General features: G+C 36.7%; 1 protein-coding gene and 1 pseudogene across 2 annotated transcripts in view; both read right to left on the bottom strand.

The window, feature by feature from the left end:
- PDE3A (phosphodiesterase 3A) overlaps positions 1-24,870 on the bottom strand; it is a gene marked incomplete at its 5' end in the record, with an annotated part of 247,394 nt that overhangs the window by 182,603 nt on the left and 39,921 nt on the right. The gene's annotated exons all lie outside the window — the stretch shown is intronic.
- Positions 15,485-15,794, bottom strand: LOC308513156 (cysteine-rich PDZ-binding protein-like; annotated as a pseudogene). Its single transcript has one exon. The product of its transcript is annotated as a cysteine-rich PDZ-binding protein-like (transcript).

Raw genomic sequence — 24,870 nt, forward strand, 5'->3', positions numbered from 1 at the left:
ATTCAGCAGCTGCCGGCTGTCAGTGTTCCTGCAACATCCTGACGTCTTTGGAATGATCAGGGTAGATTTGAAAATGTCAGCCCCAGGGCTTCAGAAAATGTGCGTGTACTGTAATCACCTGGGGATTTGCTAAAATGCAGATTTTAATTCAGTAATCTAGTGTGAGGCCTGAATTCTGCATTTCTAGCAGCTCCCAGGTATTGCTGACCCAAGAATCTTCCTTTGAGAGGCAAGGCTCTATCTACCTATTCTACCTTAATCTACGGAATCTAACTTTCGTGTCACCACAAACATTCCTATGCTCCAAGAATCATTATTATCCTGCTCAATACCAGAAATACACACACACACACACACACACACACACGGAAGAAAAATTCCAGTTTCTCTTATTTAACTTGTTTGTCCAGATCCAACATTGTACTGTATGTACCAAGAGTGGTTAGACACCACCTTGGGGAGTCTATAACCTGACCATTTCTAGCTTTTTACCTACACTAGAATATAAAAGCATCTATACATTTGTCATGTGGTCCTCAAATATAATTACTATTTCAGAAAAAGAGAAAACCGATTAATCAAATTAAGCATCTTATTCATGGCATCTCATAACCAGGTGTCAGATTCAGGAATTGCACTCAAAATTTGTGACATGTCCCCCTCCCCAACCAAGTCTAGGGTCTACCTACTATAATGGTGCCTTTCACAATCAACCACCTTCTCCAATCACCCAATTTTCTCTGATGTTTGTTACACTATTGCTCCCTTGGTTATATAACAAACAAATAAACAATATCAATGTCATATGGGGTTGCTTAGGGTTCACTATTTCAGAACATGCTGTATCCCAAATGAATTTCTTTTTAATCTGGAAGAGAAGCCTAAATTCTTCTGGATGACACATAGCTGAGTAGAAGATTTAGGATTCTCAAGATGATTCAACAACACAGAGATATTTTTGATCAATCTGAATACAAATGCTCATTTCCGATCATCAGTGTTAGGAATTAAGTGAAAATGCTCCACAATCAAGAATCTCATGGTGGCTCCACAGCAACAACGCAGGCAACTGGGATTCCCTATGACAGAGTGTGACACGAGAAGCACCGCCTGGCTGTGTGGAGTCTGAGTCCAAGAGCCCTGGGCCACTTCTGCTTGGTTTTCTGCTCCACCCCAGCTCCCAGAAAAATGCCTGGTATGTAGACAGTGCTCCCTAAATGCTTTTTAAATCAAATCAAGCATGGGCATCTTATACCACTATTCAATATAATAAATATCAAACCCTGCTTAAAAGTCATACCCTCATTTCTTTCTAAGTGGGTTATTTTTCACATCAATTATGAATTAAAATTTGTTTTAAAATCCTGAATCCTTGAGAAAACCAAAGATGCTCTCTTTTTCACCAAATGACTAAAAATTACTCCTTAGTGTCTGAAAGATAAAAGCCCAGTGCAATAAATTCCACCCTACTTCAATACCCTACAGAGTCAAACAGAGAAGGACCGTCATTGGCATGCATGTATTTCAACCCTACTGTTCACAATATTGTGGGAATAGTTTCTGATTTTCCTCCAGATCTTGGTTCAACCTGCATTGCATAAAAAAAGTCAAGCATAGGTTCTTCACAGCACCATGTACCTCCCTTTCTAGAACATGTGTTTGCTTTAACTGTGTCTGCCTCCCTCTGAGGACAGGGACTACGCTCCCTCTGAGGACAGGGATTGTCTGCTTTTTCTGTCAAGTGCATCCATTGAACCTACCCTCTCAAGCTCCTCACCAGGTCTAGGAGTTACTAAAAAGTAGTAAATATCCTCTAAAGACAATGGATTCTAAATACCTTCTCTGGCTCTATCCTGACATGAAGAAAGATGTGACAAGAGGTTACTTGGTAAGTCTCTGCAGAGGTACAATACACCACACATATTCAAAGCCTCTAGGGAATTTCACTGGAAACAAATTGTAAGTTTACATCACAAATGCATGCTCCCTCCTGGTCCACACATTTGGGGCACATGCTGTACTCATGAGGAAAAATGGCTTACAGATACTCAAGGCTGTAGCAAGAGAAACAAAGTCAGCTGACATGCAGAAAATGGAAAAGGTCACTTCAGTATTCATGTCTTGATCTAAGGAATCAACTAAGATTAAGCACTTTAGTGATCTTTTAAAAGAATATCAAGGTTACACACGATTTTTAACAACGTGGGAGCCATCAGAAACACCGAGTCTAAGGAAGAACCATCCAAATTCAAGTTAAATGAGAACTGAGCTCAAATTGGAAAACAAAACAAAACTGATCACCCAATATTTCTACAAGTAATTCTGATTTCAAAATTGGTGAGAGTGGAGGAAGACAACTATAAAGTATTGTGAGCATCCAGGAATTTCATCTTCGCATGCCCTATGCCCACAACCTGTGAAAATTTCAGTATCTGCAACGACTGTAAACAGAAGTCTATAAATAATGAATTTGAAGGCAAAATTGTGACAGAGAAGACATCTATTTTATCTATGTAGACTCAGAAATATCTTCCCAGTAGCACATACTTTTCTCAACCTCACAAATTACAGTCTGTGTATTTCAATTTTAATTTTTGCTGTTCCTACAAATACTTATTCCTGGGGGCTGCTAGGATAGTCCTGCCTCATTCTTCATCTCATCATTTCTACACTTTGACACGAGGCCCAAAGCACATCAGCTATCTTGTTATCCACAGAAGAAGACAAAATCAAAAGATTTCCAGGGACAATGGAGCCAGAACCCTTTGATGAAGTCAAGCCTGAGACCTTCTAGACTTCCATTTGTGGGACAAAATACTTCTGTTTTTATCATGTATATAATTTTCAATTAGGTTTTTATCCCTGTACACAAAAGCATACTAATATATATGTTTTCATTACTTAATAACCATTCACCTAAATTTCAAGAACAATTTTAACTAGCAAATGGAGTGGTACAAAACTGAACATTGCTTTTGGAATATAATACAGGTGTGTGTTTTTTTAAAAAAAAAAAAACACACACGCACAAAAAAAAAAACTGTGGCTCAGATAGTAGGCTAAATAAACTAAGGAATTAGCCATCTGAATTTTTATGATGATAGGGGAAAAGGTAAGAAGAGAAAAAATCACTTATGTTCTTCCTTTTCTTCTTTAAGAAATTTCCCAGCATTTTCTATATTCCCAGAAACAGTGAGACTTTGATGAAAGTTGGAAGAGTAAATTCTTCACTTTTTGTCACAGAAAAGAGTACCTTAGTGTCTGGTGAACTGAGAAATTGGATAGATGCACATCTATGTGACTTTGGTTTTAGCTTGTTCATCTAATCACCTTAGGTCTTAGCTTATTCATCTATAAATAACATTTTCTAGTTTGAATGTTTCATCTGCATTGGCACATTATCACTGCTTTTTGTAAAAGATTTATGAAGGGGAAAATTCATACTCTAAATGATTGCACATTTTAAAAGTGCTTACAGATTAATACTTGAAGTCAGATCACCAGTCCACTCAATCTCATTTATCTTAAATTTTTACTTTAACTTTCAGAAACTCATGAATGTTACAGCAGTTGCATGATGCATTATTAAACTAATGTATAAAATGACCATATTTTCTTTCAAAAGGTTTATATACAACTGAAAATATAAAGCACATAGGTTATCTTTGATTTCATGATTTTATTAGTTTGTTTTATGCTCTTCAACTATATTTAAAACACCTGAAATATAAACTAATACCATGAAAAATGTAAAGATATTATAGCTACATGTATGTCTAAAGAGCAGTGGTGTTTTGTTATACCCTTACCAGCCACACTATCTGAAAGACAGTGGCCTAACACTTAACCCATCTGATTTAAATTAATCCTCATAGCTACTCAAATGCTCCCATTTTAGACAAAAAGAAGTAGTTTCAGAAGAGCTAAGTAAATTATTTTAAGATCATGGAGATAGTAAAAGTTTTTCATATCCTCCATTATGTTAGAGCATCCTCATCCTCTCAAATGATCAAGGGAAATCCCCCAACACACACACACACACACACACACACACACACACACACACAGCAGAACAAGATTTTAGCGAACAACAAAAAATCATCTTCTAAACCGTAATGGAGAAACTGTTTTCAGAAGTTATGATAAAACTTATTTTGGGGGGATTCATTCATTATTGCTTATATATGCCTAGTACCTTATATTATACTAGAGGCCCGGTGCATGAAATTCGTGCACGGGTAGGGTCCCTAGGCCTGGTTGGCCATCAGGGCCAATGGGGGCCTTCTGGCTGCCAGCCAGGGCCTTCCTTACCTGGCTGCCGGCTGCCAGCCAGGGCCTTCCTTACCTGGCTGCCGGCTGCCAACTGGGGCCTTCCTTCGTTCTGCACCACCCACTGGTGGTCAGTGCACATCATAATGAACAATAGAACTCCCGGTCTCCAGGTTGAACTCCCATGGGGACACTTTGCATATTAACCTTTTATATAGATATTTAGAGCCAGACTTAGCTACACAGAGAATCTCTCTTTAGCCTCATTTCATTCAATATCCTTTATTTTCAAAACAAAAAATCAGTCTACCTGTTTTAGATAGAATTATAGAATGGCAAACAAATATTCACATTTTTATATTAGGGTGGTAGTGATGTTTCTTTCCAAATGAAACAATCTAAGGGAGATGTTATTACTCTCTGAAAACTAAAAGATAGAATAGAGATGTTAAAAAAATCTTCCAATGAACCCAAATAATCCAGTATATGGTAGTAACTGCAGCACAGAAAGAGTGACTTCCCTGAGCTGAGGAGTAAGCCAGCAGCAATCCTGGATTTGAGGTAGTTTCCCCACTAAATATATCCCTCTCCACAGAGCCACAATAGAAAGAGGACATACATATGCTATCTTCATTACAACATTTTCTTTCAAGTTCAATGAAACAGTGTATGTATACATTAAAAGTAGGGAATGGTGGATGGGACTCAGGCAGCATCCAATGCTTATATACCTAACAGGGAACTACTGATGTTAAAGCACCATATTTTAGAATAAATGCTAAATTTCTATGCAGTGACCCATTTCAATTTTGCTCACTTCCATGGTTTTGAAGATCTTCCTCTCCAGTAAAGTGCTTTCCTTTTGCTCCCATGCCGTAAAGTAATGCACCCTTACCCTCAAAGAAAGAATTTAAAAATTGAGTAATTTATCTCCAAAATAAAATATGCAATTTTCCTTCAGACAAAATAAAACTTTATTAAAACATAGAAGCTCTGTACAGACTGTCAAAGTACAGTGGGAAGGCTGGGGAGTGTGTTGCGGGGGGAGGGTAAGAGATCAACCAAAGGAATTGTATGCAGGCATATAAGCATAACCCAATGGACACAAGACACTGGGGGGAGGGGAGGCTGAGGGAAGGTCAATGGGGAAAAAAGGAGACATATGTACTACTATGTATAATACTTTAAACAATCCTATCTAATAAAAGACAAAAAGGGTAATTGACCGTACCTTCACTATGCTTCCCATTGGCTAATCAGGGCGATATGCAAATTAACTGCCAACCAAGATGGTGGCCAGCAGCCACACAGGTGAAGCGAGCAGGAGGCTTGCTTGCTTCAGTGATGGAGGAAGCCAATGAGTTCCGAAAGCAACAGCTCCAAAAGCAACAAAGTTTCAATTATAGAAGCTAAGTAAACCCCAGATACCTTCTTTCAGCAGGCCGTGGCCTCAGAGCTGGAGCGAGCAGGATGGCAACAAAGTTTCAATTATAGAAGGTAAATAAATCCCAGAATAAAAGAAAAAAAGGAGAGGCTGGGAGCTTCAGTCACTGGCCAGCCTGAAAACGGCCCTCAGCCCCTCACCCAGACTGGCCAGGCACCCCAATGGGGACCCCCACCCTGATCCAGGACACCCTTCAGGGCAAACCAGCCAGCCCCCACCCATGCACCAGGCCTCTATCCTATATAGTAAAAAGGTAATATGCAAACTGACCCTAACAGCAGAAAGACTGGGAATGACTGGTCACTATGACACACACTGACCACCAGTGGGCAGACTCTCAGTGCAGGAGCAGCCCTCTGGTGGTCAGTGCGCTCCCACATGGGGGAGCTCTGCTCAGCCACAAGCCAGGCTGACGGCTGCCAGTACAGCGGTGGTGGTGGGAGCCTCTCCTGTCTCTTCAGCAGCGCTAAGGATGTCTGACTGCAGCTTAGGTCTGCTCCCCACTGGCAAGTGGACATCCCCCGAGGGCTGCCGGGCTGCCAGAGGGATGTCTGATTGCCACCTTAGGCCCAATCCCCCGGGGAGCAGACCTAAGCCAGCAGGTGGTCATTCCCCGAGGGGTCCCAGACTGCAAGAGGGCACAGGCCGGGCTGAAGCACCCCCACTCCCCCGAGTGCACAAATTTTGTGTACCGGGCCTCTAGTAAAATAAAATAAAAACCCAAAGAAGCTCATTTAAGGCATGGTGTTTATCAAGGCCAGGGGGATTATATCAAATTATTAATATTAGCAAAAACTTCCTGGATTAAAAAAAAAATCTTCCTAAAGGATGCAGTGTGTGAATTTGCTCTACTGGGAAACATGAGGGCTTCTTCTTCCTTAGGAAAGGTACCTCCTTGGCTGAGCAGAGAACAAGGTGAAGTGTTCATTTGTTCATTCAAAGCTTTACTTAGTGCATTTGTCTTCACAGAGGTTTCTGTGCATGTGAACTCTGATGTATTAGAAGAGACAGCAAAAGACACAAACCATAAAAGAATCTTCTCAGTATCACATTTAAATTTTAGTCATAAAAGTTTCCAATTTTATTCTTTGCATCACCTAATCATTGGTATGAATAACATCCTCTGATTTTTCAGCAAGATCTCCCTCTTCTACTTCATAGCTTTTAAAGCAGTCCTTCAGAACTTTTACCCAAGGAAGTAGATTAACCAAATTATATCAGCATAGGGTTTACTTCAACCCATTTCCCCCAAATCAGGATGATGAGGGGTCCAAAAATCCTCTCACTGTATTTTTGCAATCCCGTCAACTAAAACACAGGTGCGTTTCTGCCTGGGAAGACTATGGGGCACCTCTTCTTAGGAAAGCAGTGCTGTAAATCGCTCACTAGGATTCAGAGCACCTGGATGCTGACAGTTTCCTGGCAGCTTTGGATGCTTCTCAAACTATGCGAGATGATGCCACCAAGTGCCTGAGATAGGTTACGTAAGTGTGCACAGGAGAAAGCCAGAGTGACATTAGTAGTGGTAATGGGTGGCATTAGTAGTTGAAATCCTGACATACAGGAATGATTATGAATTTCCTCCTATATTGGTAAGTAGTTCTCCTGTGTGAAATGCTTAAATATTTAGAAAACAAAATTTTAAACTAATGCCATTTTTAAGTTTCCATATTTGAAATGATTTAACCAAGTTCTCCTTTCCAAGCGTTGAAATCAGACCTGGTGTTAGAGATGAAATGCTCGCATCATCTTCCAAAGCAATCAGTCTCTACCTTTTACTGGCATTTAAGCAAAAGGTCATCGTCCTAAACAGTACATAAACTTTTCCATGAAAAAAAAGCCCACACAGATTCTTGGTAATAGCCAAGGAATTATATTATTTCAAAATAAATCACACTATCACTTCTCCAGAAATTGTAATAATTTTACTTTTCTGTTTCTTTGATTTTCTTGAAGGTGAAAGTTGCCTCACTTAAAAGCAAATAACTTGAGGACTAATAAATTATCTATGGAGTTCTGATTACCACATATGGGTATGCGAAATTATCTCATGAGCTCAGCCAGTGTGGTTCAGTGATTGAGCGTCGACCCATGAACCAAGAGGCCACTGGTTCAATTCCAGGTGAGGACACATGCCCAGGTTTCAGGCTCAATCCCCAGGAGGGGCATGCAGAAGCAGCATATCAATGATCATTGATGTTTCTATGTTTCTCTCTCTCTAAAATCAATAAAAATTTATTTTTAAAAATTATCTCATTATTTTAGCAGAACTTTAACAAACAGCTTAAAATATTGAGATGATTTAAATAATTGCTTCCTTTTACTCTCTCAAGAGAAGCTGTGTTATATTTATATTTAATCCTGCCCTATACACGATGCTAAGTGCTTTACATACACTATCTCTGATTCTCACCAAAACATCACAACATGGACATGATAATCGGTTTCCATTTTATAAACAAAGAATCCAGGGCTTTGAAGGTTAAATGGTCTGCCCAAGGTCACAATTCTAGTAATTTATAGAGCCAAAATTCAGTTGTCTCAATCTAAAGCCCAAATAGAAACCCACACTCTAGCCACACTAACATTTTTGCCACTCGTCACGTAAGCACAAACACAAACATTACCCTTGAACAATGTTAGTCACTAAATTGGAGTCATAGATACTACTAATAATGATACTTCCTTCTCCAAGTTTTGAAATTTTTGTTTTATAGACTTTTTATGGCTTAAAAGATCAAAGTTTGCCACTTACTTTATTACTGCACCCTGGGTCTGATCACCTGACTGCCTGAGAAAAGCACTGGGCCACAGGACCAGGAAAGCTGGGCCATGAGCACTCCTGGCCACTATCTGTACGATTCGGGGCAAGTCTCCAAGTTCCTCTGTGACGGACATCTCTGATTTACAAATGACATCTATAATCACCCTTGAGATGTTTGCAGCTGTCTTTATGATTTTGATAGCATGCCCAACACTTCACACAACTGCACTCCCAGAAGCCACAATGAGGACATGTATGACTTTTTTGTTGCAGGGCTAACAGAAATAAAAAATGCGAGAGGCCTTTTCTTTGGACGAGGTAAAAAATGGGAGAATTCAGTGGGTTATTTAGAAAAATAAAAAATGACACTAAGGCCACAATTTATGGAAAGCAATTCAGATTCTATGAGGTCATAAAATTCCAATCTGAGATCTATGTTTGATTTATATTTTCAAACCACATGCAATAGATGGTCTTTTAAAGAGCAGGGTCAATACCAGTTTCTGTGATGTCAAGTGATTTGATTCTCTTCTGTTAGGGGCAAACATCTCAGGATAAAATTCCAGAAAGGTTATTTTGGCTTCAAATATTATAATGAGCTTTGAAAGACAATGAAACAATGCCTAAGCTAAATATACATTTCATTTTCAAATATATTTAATGTGTGTAAGCACAGAGCTCCTGAGAGGAGTTCTTCTTATTAAGTGCCATTCTGAAAATATGTTTTCTTGAGAAAGCAACACCAGCAAACAGTTAAATACCATATGCTACAAGTCATGGAAAACAGAGTTTAACTACAGTTCACATAAGACTGAGAGCTCAAAAGAAGGTTATTTTGAAAATGCACCCAAATAAATTTTAAAACAGTTGGGGGCGTTTTGTAGTTCAAGCTTACAACTATACGGCAAAATATGCAGTAGATGTTGGCATCTGGGTGATTGGTGGGAGCCAGAAAAACATAAAGAATCAGAGTCTAGGATATATGGAATGGATTCGATGCTTCTGTATTTGAAACAAAATGAGAAACTGAAATAATGGACATAGAAAAAAATCAACAATAACAACTATAAAAAGTAAATACACTCTTTCCAATGGTCAAATCTAAATATATTCACTTTCTCTTTTATAGCCCCTCTCTCCCAAAGGATTTTGGATGTAGTAGGTGCTCAGTAAAGTGTTCATTCAGTAATCCCTATCTTTGCATTTGAAGTGAACCCATTGCATTAGTTAGCATAGTCTTCTCACCCTATGCAGAGGTTCTCAACCTGTGGGTCATGACCCCTTTGGCAGTCAAACAACCCTTTCACAGGGGTCGCCTAAGACCATCCTGCATATCAGATATTGGCATTATGATTCATAACAGTAGCAACATTACAGTTATGCAGTAGCAACGAAAATAATTTTATGGTTGGGTCACAATATGAGGAACTGTATTTAAAGGGCCAGAAGGTTGAGAACCACTGCGCCTACAGGGTTAGTTGGCTAAAAATTGTTCTTGGGTTGAGAAAGTGCTTCTAAGACACAAATGTGAACAATACAATATGTATAACTAAACAGTCTTCCATTCAAAATATTCTTTACCTCAGAAGGCCCATAGCTCTAGTCTCTAAAATTTTGAATCATTTTTTTAAAAGGGCTATAAGTTGCAGTACTCTACCAAAGGACAGTTTTAGACAAGAGTCAAAAGAAAGATAAAACAATGTTAAAAAGTAACCATTTGAATAAAAAAAGAAAGAAATCATAAGTCAAACTATGTCTGCTATTTTTTTTATCTATATTCATCAAAGGCAATATTAAGCAATAAACCTTAACTATACTCAAAACCATTACTTAACGACATGCTAATTCATATCAACTAAAATTCACGTGGCAGAATTATAAGAGGGTAGGAAATGGAAAGGTTCATAACATCAATGCTATTTAGAGTTAACAGATTCCACAAAATCCCAGTTATAATATTTCCCTAATAATCTTTATTTTTATTGATACTATTATATTAATATAAGTTTTTAAAGAAAATATCCCTTTTGATGGAATTCATTCAAATACTTTTGAAGTACAGGAACAGAGAAAACAATTTGCAGTCTAAACCCTTGGATGCACAATAACCTCACTACTATTGCACATGCCTGGTCCTCTGAACATCAAAAAACTAAATAAAAAACTAAAACCTCCAAAATTTACAGATTGCAATTACTATACATATTAATTACATCCCTCGTTAATCTCACCCATATTAAACATAAAATATGTACCGAAATTGAAATAATAAACATCCAAACAGGAGAGTTTGATTCGTGGTGTTTCTTCATAATTTAACAGATTACAACAGAAAGCAAAAGTTCAATGTGGACGACCTGAACTAGACAGTCCATCACCACCTGGTGGTCAGTGCACATCTAAGTCCTGGTAGGTTGAACTCCCACCAGTGGGGACAATTTGTATATTAGCCTTTTATGATAGAGGGCAGTGATGGCGAACCTTTTGAGCTCGGCGTGTCAGCATTTTGAAAAACCCTAACTTAACTCTGGTGCCGTGTCACATATAGAAATTTTTTGATATTTGCAACCATAGTAAAACAAAGACTTATATTATTGACATTTATGTTATATATTTAAATGCCATTTAACAAAGAAAAATCATCCCAAAAAATGAGTTCATGTGTCACCTCTGACACATGTGTCATAGGTTTGCCATCACTGATATAGGGTATTTGTTTACATAAAAAATTCTTAATAACTTACTAAGCCTATGTTAAAAGAATTTGTGAAATTTTGGAAATCACCATACCACCCAGGGCTCCTTATTCCCGCCCTTAAGACTTGGAAACCAGTCTGAGTAAAAGTGAACCAATGGTATAGACTTTTGACTCCTTTCATTATAGGAAGTAGACAATAGCCTCCCAAATCTAATCTTAACCATAACAGCCTTAGGACCTTAATGAATTTTCCAGGGATCTTCACCAGCTAAGCCCAGTGAGTATATAAATACATAAATTTGATTTTAGTGAATGAGAGTAATTGAATCTAATCTTCAGCTACATACAGAAAGTCTAACAGCGAGGCCCGGCATCAGTCCCATTATTAAGGAGAACAACAAACTACTGCCATTATTAGACTAATTGATATAAAGTCTCCCCCATCATATGGAGTTAAAAGCTGCATGTCACTGTCATTATGTTGATTCTACTTTTGCTTTCTCGAGCAACATACAAGTGTGACCACTCTTCTTAAAGGCAACCTTGTAACTAATTGGAGACAGGTGCTTTCGCTCCCCTTTAGTCTTCTCCAGGCCACACGGTCCCACTTCCTGTTTCCTACACCATTTCCAGACTTCTAGCACCACAGTTTGTCAATGTCTTTTCTAAAATTATGGTGTCTTGGACAGAACACAATATTCTAACTGTGATCTGGTCAGTGTTAAGTACGTCAAAGATATGACTTCCCATGATGTGGACACTCTATTTCTATTTATACTGCCTTAGGAAGTCTTAAAGAGGGTTTTAGTTTTGTTTTGTTTTTTTCCTTTTTCTTTTAAGCAACTGCATCATTCAATTGGCTTATATTAAATTTGTAGTCAAGTAAAACCTCCAGATGTTTTTTAAAAACTAAAAGTTTTCATCTTCAGTTTCTACTTGGAGCCAGCCACCACTTACTTGAGTAACAGGCAGAGAATTCAGATATGTAGCTGCCTGAGGGATACATATCTGGGATCCTCCACTCTTATTTTGTAACACAGTCTCTTCTAGTTGGCACTGTCATTGCAAAAAGTTTCATAAAGAGAATTAAGTAGTTTGTCTTCGGGAAAGTCTTTAATATTCAAATATATATTTATGTGTAGTATTGCTTATGTTATATTTAAAATATGCTGGTAACTATTCTGAGTGCTTTAAATAACATAAGGTCATCTTATCTGGATAACATCTCTGTAAAGTAGATATTGTTTTTATAAACAATTAACAAATGAAGAAACTGAAATGAAGACAATTTAAGTAGCTTGCCCCAAATAGCACAGCCAGTAAGAAGCATTGCCAGGATTCAAAACCAGGGAATCTGGAGCAAGTTTTGGGCTCGTAGTTATTAGATTATGCTGCCTCTTGACCCTAAAATACATGCTTGGTAAAATAGGCACTGTGCCAGCCACTTGGGAAACAAACAAAATAATATATCATCATCATCATACTTCTATGTTTGTCTTAGTTCCACTAAGTAGATAACAGATAGATAAATACATAAATAGAACTATTATAAGCATCACAGAAAAAAAGTCATAGACATTCTGAGGATAACTTCATATTTTTGAACCCAAAATATGAAGATCACTGATGAAAGGATTATAAAGTTTAATACCTGTAAAGTGATTCAAATAATGCCTGGCCCACCCTGAGTGCTAGCTCTATTTAAATATATACTTTATAAACATATTTATTCATACAAATATGCATATATTAAATTCATATCTATCAATCACAAAGTTCCTAGGGCAAGGGTATCTGAAACACTAAATGATGGGGAAAAAAATCACTCAACTTCTTTAGCATCCATCTTCCAGTGGAAAGAATTTCATTATTTTCATGTATATCAGCAACATGTTTGGGAATTAAAGAAAAAAATCATTCTGAAAAACACCAGACATTACTGGTTACCCCAACCAATTCAGACACTTGATATTTTTGGCAACCCATATATGTTCCTGCTAATCCAAGATTATCTTAAACATGTTTTTTTGTCAGTTTCTTCCAAATGAGACAAGACTCCATAGACTGTCGTTTTAGCCTCAGGCTAAGGGTTACATACCAATAAAACTAGAAGCATCTCATCACTACAACTTCCTCATTTGGCTTTGAAGCTTGGTTGCCTTGATGCGGGGAGAGAGAGAGAGAGAGAGAGAGAGAGAGAGAGAGAGAGAGAGAGAGAGAGAACAGGACATGACTGCCCAGATGGACAGAATTCAGGAAGGAATTCTACTGTCATTACACCACGGTCCACTGTCTCGAGATGGCTGTGCTTTTGCTGATATTGTTTTTTAAAATTACAATAATTCTTACTATTCATCAAAGCTTATCATTGGCTCTTTGGTTTACTCTACAGTGAATGTCAGTGATGAAAACTTTGCTTACTTTTATGATTTTCCAATAAATAGTTATTCTGACATGCACATGTGGCAGTTTCAATATACATCATTCATAAGACAGCTGGGAAAATTATTCCACACCACCTCCCAAACAATTTTTGTTTTGTATGAATAGGAGCACTTCACTGTTAATTCATCTGTGAATTTATTAGAATTTTCTAATAAATAAACTCATAAACATATGTTCAAATTCGTAGCTTAGAAAGTTGCCATCATATATACTCCTCTATATCTATTTATATTTACTGAACTAGTTTCCTAATGAAATGGAAACTTGCTATTTAGGAAGAGTAAGTAAAAGGGAATGGGGGGAGAAAAAGAGACAGAAAGTGAGAGGTCTACTGTTGTCAATTATCCCCCCCCCCAATTCAAAAGGGACAAGGTGCTTTGTGGCAGCTCATGTCTCTATTAACTACCACTTCTTTTCTTTCTCATTGCCACCATTACCCATCCTGACAACTAAGAACTGACCACCTTTTTCTCATAGGCATTCAATAATACAGCAAGAAATAATATGATTACTACAATAGTGTTAAGAATTTCTAGCAAAAAAAAATTATTTACTTTGGTAAAAAGAAGTTTTACTTTGGTAATATCTATTTTCTCAATTCAAAAAAAATGCAAAAGTCAAAATTTTTTAATTAAGCAATTGACACTTTATTTCCCATAATAATTTTAAAATAAAAGTACAATTATCTATACTATGCATATCATCATATTATCTAATCTCCAAATTTCATAGTGACAAGTATTTATACACACTGTACTGGGCAACAGAGAATACTTTTTTGGTCTCTCCTAGCCGGCTGCAAGTTTCCAAAGCTAAGTCCTGAACCTCTGAACATATATTTAGGAATCAAAATGTTTGCTTTGGGGGGAGGGAAAATTAAAGAAGTTTCATTTTTGCTTCAAAGAGCTTTCCCAAGGAGTGGTGACTCATTTCCATTACATATCATCATAATGAACACTGTTCTCCTGGCTTTCATAATAGTGTGAATTCAGGGTCATATGTGTAACATATACTTACCTGAAATCCAGCATAGTCATTTGGGTATATATGGGGTGTCTCTTGTGTTCTTATTCTGATATGAAAAGCATTAGCACTATGGTTTCAAGAACAATTCTTTTAATCATAAATACAATTTATGTGTGATTTGAGTCTGGGCTAATTTCTAAGAAACCATTCAGCAATAATGGTCTCACCTAAATACCCTGTGAAGCTGCAATTAATTAAGGGACTGCTGATTCTAAGAACAAGGCAACCAACAAGGGCATGGGGGAAAATTATAAGTCTGGATGCCAAGTTCTGAGCAAATATCAACAATCCCCTTTTCACGTTTGTTTTATATATATATATATATATATATATATATATATATATATATATGGAAACTAGAGGGAGAGGATAATAAGAATTATATGAATAATGTTAAATAAAAAGTATATACAGCCCAGCAGTGTGGCTTAGTGGTTGAGTATCAACCTATGAACCAGAAAGTCACAGCTAGATTCCAGGTCAGGACACATGCCCAGGTTGTGGGCTTGATCCCCAGTTAGGGGGCATGCAAGAGGCAGCTGATCAATGATTCTCTCTCATCATTGATGTTTCTATCTCCCCTCCTTCTCCTTTCCTCTCAGAAATATATAGCTGTTGTTAAATTTGCCTCTAGTTCAATAAGATGCTTGTAAGGCAGACTAATTATATTGTTGATATTCAGAACTTTTAGAGAGCAAAGAATGAATCAACTTCTCTGGTTTAAACTTGTCTTAAAACATATTATTTTGTTAACTTGAACATCTATGATATGCCTTGAAAATGTACAGCAGAAAGCAAAATCACAGAGAAAGCAAGAAACTTCACCAATATATCTAATCTAGACAGATGTTAGCTTGTAGTTTTTGGCATCCAAAATCTTTCTTCCACACATTGCAAAGATGCCGGTTTTGTAAGCACAGCCCTGGCAGTAATTAGAACCGGGCTGGTGCACAGATTTTTTACAAATTCTGCAAGTGGAGATTTCTTCTTTTCATATGGATCGAATCTTGCTTTCTTTGAGATCAAAGCCTTATTTTTCATTCAGCTTTCTTCCACCACTTTCTGTGGTATGTATCCCTTGCACCATCTTCCCATGTATCTGGGGTGATAACAGTACGGAGTCTCCTTTCACATTTTTCACACACCATCCTTCGGCAATGGGTCCCTTAGCCGCAGTAGCAGCAGCAGCAGCAGCTTGAAAACATCCAAAAACCCCCAATACTTTCTACTTGTAGTTTGCATCATCTCTCACCAACTTCAACCTCCCTGGGAGATGCTGCTACGTCTTCACCCTGACACTAAACACAAGAACTGCACTCACACCCTAGTTCTCACTCAGTTACATGTACTACTAAATCTTTCCACATCTTTAGCACCCAAGTGAATGAAAACCCCACCTTCTACCCCTACCTTTACCATCACTAGCCTTACCTGGGAAAGTGAGTTCCGGCAGAAGTACTTATTATTGCAGCCAGAGGGCCCTGCAAACCACCAGGAGGCCTCAAGAGGAATTAGAGCTGTTGTTGGGCCCTCGTTACAAAGGGAATCAAACTTTCAGGAGACACGAAACGTAAGTGACAGAGCAAAACACAGATCAGCCACTCACCAGGGCTAAAACCTCATGCATGAGAGTCTACTTAACCTTTATAATTATTTCTAAACCAGAATTAATGATTCTGAAAGTCTGTTTTTGAAGGAACACCTTTGTTTGTCCAGGTGCATGAAGCTGTTTCCCTATGCCACAGAAAAACAAGTTCAAGGCCCTATGAAAAGTGTGCACTTAAAGGGATCGCTTGAATCTCAGCTGTACGTGCACTATGAGACATTTCAGGATTATCTCAAGGAAGAAGTCAACCAAGGCAGATATGAGTGTGTGACTGCATATATATGAGTGGGTACAATGTGTCTGTGAGAGGGACAGAGGGAGATAATGGGGGAAAACTGAGTTCCTAACAAAGAAATTGCCATTATTCTTTATAACATTCAGATCTATGACAATACATGCTGGAAGCCAATTCCAGCATGACAGCAGGGCTGAATCTGGAGTGGCTAAAGGCGTTTATTTCCCCAAACCTGAAAAGGGATGGATTGCTTGCTGCCAGACAGCTTAGGGCATCTTAATCTACATGTTATTGCCTCCTACTGGCCAAACACCTGAACAGCCATAGGCAAATTCCCCCATTCTGACAATGCTTGTGTATAGGGAAACCTTACCCTTTGAAGTGTGTATCTCCACCTTGCCTCAGGACAATTTGTGTTAATAAAAAGCATGGGGTCCTGAGATGAGGAGATCTTAGTTTCTTAAGCTAGGCTCCTCTGACCCCCAAATGCCTTTCAAAATTATGCTCCGTCTCTGGACTACTTATTGTTACACACAGCCCCTTCTCCAGATTGCTGAACCCTTCGTAATGCCGGAGCAAGAACCCCAGCAAATACAAAGATTTATAAGGCTTTATGTTAAATATGTATACATTGCCTTTGTATATTTTGAGAGTATGTATCATTTACTAAAAATGTGATAAACATGTATAAATACATTTTGAAAAATGAAAGGCCACGGTTCTTGCAGAGATCTGAATATAGAGAATGGTATTATAATTTGGTATGGTATAAAACCAGCATAACTAAAATCAACCCAGCATTCACTGGCTACACATTCCAGTGATTTGTAGAATTCCAAATGTAATTATCATGCAATTGAAATTTGACATTATTACTGTTACATAACTATTACAACAAATTAGGGAAAAGTATCAGGATTGCATATTAAGTTATCAAAAAGTATAAGGTGTATGTCTATATTCTGACAATCACACTATGAAAGACAATAAATTTTTAAAAGGTAAAAACACCAGAATATTAAATCAAATTTCAAAAGTCTAGAGCAATTTTAACTGCATAACCTTTACAATTTTAAGAATTGTCTCCAAGGCAAGAAATTGATATGCTAGTAACTCCAAATGCCTTTTAGAATTCACATATTCCTAAATGTATAAAAATATTCATATATGTCTTCACTTAGAGACCATTTAGCAAAATTTGCCTGCTTTTATTTTTTTATAGGGAGAAGGAGACCATATAGCAATGGTAAATGGGTTATTCTCTAGTGTTCAACTAAGGCTAGATGGAGCCATTGTTAGGTCATTCCATATAATTTTTAGTACATGACTTTGTTGGAAATAATTCTGTATTAAATCATGTGGAATTTTTTTCTGACAGAATCATATTTTCTAAAACAGAACTTTACATTCGTTATAATGGATGCCCTCAAGCAATAACATAAAATAGAATAAAATTTATTTTTATTCAAAGGTATTTGTTCCATATATAATCTAAAAGTTAAATTAAAATTCTTTCTTCTGAAAGCACTTCTAATTACCAAAGAGGCACTAGACAGCAAGTTAATGCTACCCTAAAATTTAAAAATAAATATAGCAATAGCAAAAAAAAAAAAAAAAAAAAAAAAAGGCATGTAAAAGCAAGTTGAGACTTTGCTATTATTGTTATTTAGGAAATTTATACTATCATATTAGCAAAACTTCATAATTTAGGTGGTAAAAGAAAATGCAGTTATTACACCATCTGAGCCAAGTTATCCTAAGACTGGCTAGTCTCAGAGCTTGGATTTTTCCAAATATTTGCCCACTCTTGACTTTATGTTGCTCATTACCAATCTATGTTTTTAGGACTTCAAAGGCCAGCTATTCCAAGGAGCAAGAAGCTAGACAGACATGAAACCTGAATGCCACTCTTAGGGACACAGCGTGCTCTGGCCCAGCCACAAAACCAGGCCTCATTTCACCTCTCCCACTTCCTGCTCATAGCAAAGGTTAGAAACAGATTCTGTTCCCAAGCACAAAAGTCAGCATGTCTTTTTTTTTTTTTATTACCAATAAAACTCTAAGCAGAACACACAGGTACAAATGTTTTATGCTGTTTTCTTATTCTATACCAGAGTTATAAACTCTTAAGATGGATAGCAATGTAATTGTTAAATTCTACAGATTAACTTGGTTGCAATTAAAGCAACAAACATCATCACCAATAGAAAATTCTCACAATCTTGAGTTGTCTGGTGAGAATATAGATTAACTCTTATAAATACATGTATAAGAACATAAATTTGATCATCAAAGTTAGAGCTATTATTAGTATAAAATGTTTTCTGAACAACAAAATATGAAATTATATTTATACAAAGGCAAAATAAATGATAGAAAAATCAACTTTGGGGAAAATAATACTAGAAAAGTATAGAAACATATATGTCTAAAATTCAATGCCATAATATTTTAAGGTGACTAATTTGTTAATTGGACAATTTCTGGACTAGAGAGGTACATATAAGTTTATCTAAAATAACTATTTTTATTTAATTTGTCATCACTATTATGGTTTTACCATTTTAAAATCCTCTATTTTATTCCTTCCAAACTGTGTTTCTGCTCATACTTAAATACCCCCCATGATAAGGAAAAGCATTTATTTTATTTTTTTGCCCTAGTTCTACTACTTGGGATAATATGGAAAAAAAATCTATCACTCCCCCCTATTTCTAGTAAACTACAGTCCATCAGATTTAGCCTGTCAGATTTAGGACACATGAATAGAAGGTGAGATCACTTTATTGACTGATCATTTTATTGACTGATAACATCTGGAATCTGATAACAAAGTGAAATAGTAACTTACCCTTAAACCAGAAGTCTCCAGAAGGTTATATTACTAGAGATAACCCTGATATTCACCCAGCATGGGGACTTTATTAGTTTAGCACCCTGTAGCCAACCCTTCAGGGATTCTGCGCCATACTATAGAGAAAGTAAGGCTTATGCTAACACCTTTGCAGTACTTTTGAAAAGTCCTGTAACTCAGCCATTGCCTGGGGTCTCCCCGGTCTTTGGTACAAGTAAAATTGCCTTGAATGCCCCCAAATTCCAGTTAGTAAAAGTTCCTGACCCGACCTTTACTCTTGGCCAAAATTCCTGCTACTTGTAATTATCAGTTGAGTTTTCATTCTTCTTGGATGCTAGTTTATTCCCGGATTACCTCTATCCACAACATGTGAACCTTGGCATGAAGCTCAGACCGTTCTCACACATTAAAAATAATGGTAAACTTGGAAGCAAGCGTTCATGAATTTACAAGACTTGACTGAGTTTGGAGGATAGAGATATGGGGGATTTACAAGTAAGAGTCACACTACAGTTGACTGCCAACTCCTGGTCTCCTGAACTTTCTCTTTCCCATACTCTTCTGCAAGTTGCCAAAAAGATTAAAAACATCCTCTCTTTGTCACACAGATATTTTTTTCTCTTCTCTGAAGTCCTGACTGCATGACAACCAACCCTTTGGGGAATGGGTAGAATGAGAAGGGAGTAATGTCCTCATTATACCTGTAACAATATCTAATTATTTTTCCATACTTTTCTAAAGGCAATTTTGGTGACAGTTGTAAAGTAGGTAATACATGCTTCACTGGACTAAAAAAAAAAAAAAAAAAAAAGTCCCTAAAATTATCCTCATGCCACTCTTTTTCTTCATTAATTAAATTTAATTAGAAGGTTAAATTTAATTTTAAATAAATTAATTATTAAGTATGGTACTTAGTATATCATGGATGTTCAAAATAGATACATATAATATTTCTGTTTTATTATAAAATAAAACAAAAACATATGGCTTTCTTTTCTTGTCAAACCTGACATTTTAAAATGCATCCTTCGTATTAAATTACAAAGTTTCATCTGCTATAAGAGACATTTCATATGATCTCACTCATATGTGGAATCTAAGTAACAAAATAAACTGCTGAACAAAATAGATCCAGAGACATAGAAGCATGGAACAGATTGTCAAATCTCAGAGGGAAGGTGGGCGTGGGTGGGTGAGTGGGAAGAGACCAACCAAAGAACCTGTAGGCATGTATGCTAAACCTATGGACACAGACAACAAGGTGGTGGAGGCCTGAAGCCGGGGGCGGTGGCAGGCTAGAAGGGGTTAATGGGGGGAAATGGGGTCATATGTAATATTTTCAATAATAAAGATTAAAAATAAATAAAACTATTCTTAAATTATAAAAAAACGAGACATGAAAATGTCACCTGTGGTGTACAGCTCTTCCTCTTATAGCAACCCCAAAGGAGATGTCACAAAGCACTTTATTGATTTCAGAGAGAGAAAAAGAGAAACAACAATCAATCGGTTACCTCTCGCATATGCCCGGACTGGGGATTGAACCCAAAATCTGGATATATGCCCTCACCTGAATCAACCTGTGACCCTTGGATACATAGGACAACACTCCAACCAGCTGAGCCACACTGGCCAGGCCAGAACACTTCGTTTCTTTAATCTATTATACCTTAGATAGATGTATCTAGCCATGTATCTGAAAAAATAATCACAAATGCAAATAAGGGTATATTAAAAATTTTTAGGAGCTTGGGTGGAGGAGGTCCAAAAGGGGAAAGTACTACTAACAATAAAACATGTTTTAAATATATTTACTTCAGTATCAGTTATACTAAGAGAACCTGGAGATAGTTGACAAGTCCAACAAGAGAGAAATGCTTAAGTAACATATGACACACTCATTCACAAAATATTAAGTGTACAAGTAATGAAAGTGATACAAGTGATAAAAGTCTTAATAATTTTAAGGTTGTAGAAAACAGTAAGAAAATAGTATTGATTAAAAACATAGAAAATCAATCCATATTACACTATCATCCTCATTGTGTAGACTATAAAAAACATTGAAAAGCTAATGGGAGAAATTGATAAACTATTAATGATGATTATTTTCATTTTTTGTTGTCTATTTCTGAAAGAATTTAAGCTGATGCATCATTTAAAAATATAACTACATTAAATAAAATTTAAGCAAATTGGATGAGGCAGAGGATCACCAGAAAATAAGAACAGAAATGCCAAAGTGCAGCCAGGGATGAGATGCGTTCACAAGATCAGCCCATCCAGTTTGCTGCTCAGGATTCAGTTAGGCCACACCGAGCGCTCACAGGCAACACAGGCCGTCATCTGATGCACAGTCCTCAAAGCAGCAATTACGCTTCACCTTTACTGAGCGCCTATTATGTGCCGCGCTTTGTGCTCAGCAATTCACTTGCATTATCTGCTTTTATCCTCCCAGCATATCTAGAGTTGGTATTATCTTCCTCCCAATTTTACAGGAGAAATTGAGACAGGGCAGGTAGCCTAATATAAATTCAACTAGTGAGAGGCAGTGCAATAAGTAGTCATAAGCCAACTTCTAATCCAAAGGTCTGTGGTAAGGACCCTTTCCCGGGAGGCCCTGGAGACCTTTTTGGACCATCCCAGAGGTTCTACATGTGGACACTAGAATCACTCAGTAAAACGGAGGATGGACTTAGAGGTCAGGCTACCAGGAATTCAAATCGAGGCTCTCCCACATCTTGGTTTTATATTGTTTATAATTAAGAATTCAATTATGAATACTTGATATAATTGTTGTTGTAACTAGAAAATACATATTAAAGACATATTTTATATTAACGTGTTTAATTTTGTATATAAAAACTAAGAGACAATATAGGTATAAATCGCCTACAACATATAATAAGCACTCTGTAAATATCAGCTTTTATATCCTGCAGTTGTCCTATTAAATTGTTTTATAAATCTGAACTAGTATATCTCTTCATAACACTGTTTGGTAAATGCATACTTCCAGAACTTTAGTAGGACAATCCCAAAGCTTTAATTGCCTAAGGAGCCATAACACCTTTTGGAAACAGTTCTGGCTGGAATTGGGTAGATGAACTCAAACTTCTTGATGTCTCTTCAAGTTCAAACAACCTTTACCAGACAAAAGTCCATATCCTTAGCACCGACACCATAACCTTCCTTAATGAATTGCTACCACAGGAAATAAAAAGTAAGGTCAAATTTTATCTCTCAAGCTTATGGTTTATACTAAAACTTGGCAGTAATTTTAAATATATCAGTATCCTAAGATAAAATTTGTGTTGTATGAAGGGTTCCAAATAAGCCAATTTAAAAATTTCAGAGTAAAACAAAAAATAAAATTATATTATTCTAATATCAGACTTAAAAAGTCCTTTTTATATAATAGTACTTTTTGTACTGCTGATTTATTTTTTCAGAAATGTACACTGGTCCTAAAGTTAAGGACTGACACATAAATGTCACATAAATAACTGTTAGTCTATGACATATCAAGGACAGAGGAGAGGTTAAAATAAATGTATCTACTCACAATCTGTCAATGTCCATATTATAGCCTGAATTCTAGTTGCAGGAGCAAAGTTCTCACATTACATACACTTTGGTTAAAATTTCCACCATCATTTGTAAAATGCGTATTTCTGCCTTCAATAAAAATAACCAAATTTATTCTCTTAATAAGACACACTAATAAGGAAAAATCATAATAGCTCATCTCATATACTTTGAATATAAATTAAGAGGGTATTTGTGTGAATTTAAGTTATTTTACAGCTATACAAAGTATCTATTCCTTAGAGGGGAGAGGGGAGGACCTTGGTAAGTGAGAAGTGGCCAGGCATAATCCACAGTGTATGTTCATACCCATATATGTATGAGGTACCTGCGCTAAGGAGAATTTTCACATGTTCTAAAGAAATTATCTAGAACATTAAAATTTAGAAATCACATATATTGTCTTCTAATCCTTTCATAATTTTAGAGGACTTTAAGAGGTAATAGAGGCATTCGGAGAAAGCCTTAAAAAGATGCAACTGAAATACACACCAATACAGAATTAAGTTGTTTTACATAGCATGTGCAAGAGTACTGCTAAATTTGGAAGAAAACCTATAACTTTACAAAATGTTATTTATTCTACTATTCTTGGTACATAGTGGCTACTTAATAAGTGCTTTTTGAATGTTTAATTCTGGCCTTATTTTAAATTATGAGCATTTAGTCATACACACAGATATACATATGCACACTCTCTCACACACAAAGGTGGATTGTATGCATTTATTCTTAAATTCATAAATTTAATGTATATATTACTCATTTATTGATTGAGCCATTATTTATTCTTCCTTGAATACCTAAAATGTATCAAATAGCTCTTGGGAACAAGGACAATAAAGATAGCTCATAAGAAAACAACTTAATTTGGTTGTAAATTACCCTGCATAGCAAAATGAACCTAATGGTAGTTTTATTTGTTGGTTTACGATAATCTAGACCACCCACTGTCATATCCTTAAATTCAAAGGTGCTGATGTTCACAGCTGAGAATGTGTGTCTTTCTTAAGTCCCCTAATTCTGATATGTTCACTCATGGTTTCAGCTAGATCCATACATCAACTTGGGAAATGTCCCTGCTCCTAAAGTTCAGACTTGTATTATGAATATTGTTGAGCCAAAGATGCATACCTTAGAATTAGCAATCTTGGTTTTATATATCCAAATGAGACCATCTCAGGGCCCATGGTGAGTAGTATCAAATCTATCAAAAATAACACCTTTTGAATCAGAGCTTCAAATGGCAGGTAGTTACTACTTCACTTTATAAATGAGGAGGTTAAAGAAAAAAGAAGAAATTGAGTGTCACACATCCAGGGTCAGAAGCTAGTGTGTCTGAACTTGGACGAAACCCCACTTCCGTCTAACACTGACGCCCATGCTGCCCCTTCGTTTCCCCAGCTCTGCTATCCTAAGTGTAATCAGTCAGCATGTTACCAAAGAATGAAGAATTACACAGGAAGGCCAAAGCTTATTGAGAGGGAACTGAATACTGCCTCATATAATGATCACCTTGTTTGGGAGTAAATCACCTCTATGGGAATAATCACCTCTATGGGAAAACTGATGGATTGTAGTTTGGCCATAACCACAATTCATACACACATGTTTTATCTGTCAAATTAAGGATCAATGCCAAATGAGAGCCAAAAAAGGAGCGTGGGAAAGCCTGTGGTTTGGGATAAGGGTTAGGGAAACAGCTGCTACAGGCATGATACGAAAAGAAAGAAAACAGCACGAGAGAAATTAGCAATAAATAAGACATAACTAGCTCTGAATTCTGTGATTCAAAAAGAAGGCCTTTAAAAATAAAAGATATTTTAGAAGGTTAAAGAATATGCTATTATTTTATCAGCAATCTTGTAAGGTTTGATCTTTAGGATCAAATAGTAATGAATATTTTATAATCAGGATATTATGTTTGACATACTGTACGCC

The sequence above is a fragment of the Myotis nattereri genome (assembly GCF_964212035.1).
Source record: "Myotis nattereri genome assembly, chromosome: 2".
NCBI lineage: Eukaryota > Metazoa > Chordata > Mammalia > Chiroptera > Vespertilionidae > Myotis > Myotis nattereri.